Raw genomic sequence first — 1,743 nt, forward strand, 5'->3', positions numbered from 1 at the left:
GCTCACTGGCAGTCTAAATATTTTATTTTGAAGAAAAGTTGGAAGAAAGCCACTGCTGTATCAGAGGGAGAAAGCGTCTCTGGGAAAACCTTGCCTTTTTCCTCAAAAAAAAAAAAAAAAAGCACTCACACCTTCTTGTTTCTCTTTTGTTTTCTCCATTTCTCCTCCTCCGCCCTTAAATTTTACAGGGAAGTAAAACAAACCAAAAAAAAAAATGGCCTTGCTCAATCAGCAGCAGCCTTCAGAAGTCTCTTTAAATAGCCTTGATACAACGAGGAGACACAAGTTAAAGCACACAGTAAGCGTGTATTTTTATCGTGGCTACAATATTGCAGTATCTGCCACTGTTGTTTGCATCAGCTACCCCGCTTCTAAAAAGTGAGCGGAAGTTCTGAGCTACAAAGGAACCTCCCGGCCCTGCACCAAACCTACACAGGCAGGGCTGGAAAGCGAAGAAATAAAATGCTCCTCTTACAGATGTGAAACTTCTCTAACACACGACCCCGAACAGCGTGAAAACACTCAGCACCGTGGCAGAATCACGACCTCATCGCATAAGCAAATCAAACTGCACCTTCACCTTTTCCCTGCTAATTGCAAACCGCAGACTTCATTTCAACACCTCTGTAGCATTCCACTGAGGAAGAATACTTCAAAGCTTCTTTTTTTTTTTTAAAAAAAAAATGGAAACAGCTCAGGAGCTAAAATGACAAATAATGCCTCACAACCGTAAGTTCCCTATGGAAATCTGAGCGCAACTGAACGGTGACAAACTAACCAGCAACAGCCCTCGTGACCAGTGCATAGCACAGAAGAGAACTTAAGGTTTTTAGACCAAAAAAAAACCAAGCCTGGGCCAAGCACCCAATAGAAGCAAGCACAAGGAGCACTGCACTGCAGCAGAGGATGCGTGCTGTAAGCAGAGAGGGTAGACAAAACGAATAAAAGCATTTAAAGATCGGGGTTCTTTTTACAACTCAGCGTAAACACAGTGGAAATCACAAGTGTTTGTACAGAGCAAACAGCCGCCGAGTATCCATTGGTTCTTTCAAAAAGAACAAAGGGACATCAAATTAAACCCGAGAGGGGGAGGCTGAGCACAAATAACAGGTAGCGCTTCCTCTGGCTGCCTGAGGCTGAGCTCGCGATTCCGCGCCGCAGAACGGACGCGTACCGAAAGCTGATAGAACCCGAGAACCGCTACGCTCGAGAAAGAGAGCTTCTACAGCGGCCCTTTGTCGAGACAATACCTGAAACCAGCGAGCGCTCCGCTGCCGAGGGCCGGCAGGGTACGTCGAGGCCGCGCTCTCCTCCCGCCTCGCTCTCTCCACGGGGCTGTAACGCGGTCGCTTCGTGCGAGGGGACCGAGCGTCACCGCTCCTCTGCGGCCCTGGGAAGAAGGAACAAACAACCCGCTCTTCGCACCGCAACACGGATCGCTGCGGGACGAGCGCGGCCCCCGCCCGGCCCTGCCCAGCCCGGCCCTGCGGAAGGGGAAAGCAGCGGAGCAGCGCGCGGGGCCGTCCGCACTTCCTGTACATCCCTCAGCAGGAAACCGGGCCGGAGGCGAGAGCGCTCCGAGACAGCGCAGCTCCCGTCCGCTTCCCCTGCACGCAACCCCCGGATAAAGCGATTCACCTCCGGGCGCGGCGCCGAGCAGCCGGAGACCGCAGCCCGACGCCCCGCTCCGCGGAACGCACCGCCCCGGGCCGCGCGTTTCGGTGCCGCCCCCGCGCCCCTCGG

The 1,743-nt window shown here is 53.0% G+C and overlaps 1 protein-coding gene across 3 annotated transcripts in view; it reads right to left on the minus strand.

Moving 5' to 3' along the window:
* Positions 1-1,743, minus strand: part of LOC110403360 (rho-related GTP-binding protein RhoG-like) — an 11,332-nt gene that overhangs the window by 9,203 nt on the left and 386 nt on the right. For 2 of the 3 annotated variants that reach the window (XM_021406493.1, XM_021406491.1), the window contains exon 2: positions 1,251-1,390. The gene's annotated coding sequence lies outside the window, so the exon portion shown is untranslated. Of the gene's footprint in view, positions 1-1,250; positions 1,391-1,638; positions 1,696-1,743 lie in introns of those variants that run through there. The other variant, XM_021406492.1, reaches the window with a different exon arrangement.

This window comes from Numida meleagris, chromosome 8 (assembly GCF_002078875.1).
Source record: "Numida meleagris isolate 19003 breed g44 Domestic line chromosome 8, NumMel1.0, whole genome shotgun sequence".
NCBI classification, from domain to species: Eukaryota; Metazoa; Chordata; class Aves; order Galliformes; family Numididae; genus Numida; species Numida meleagris.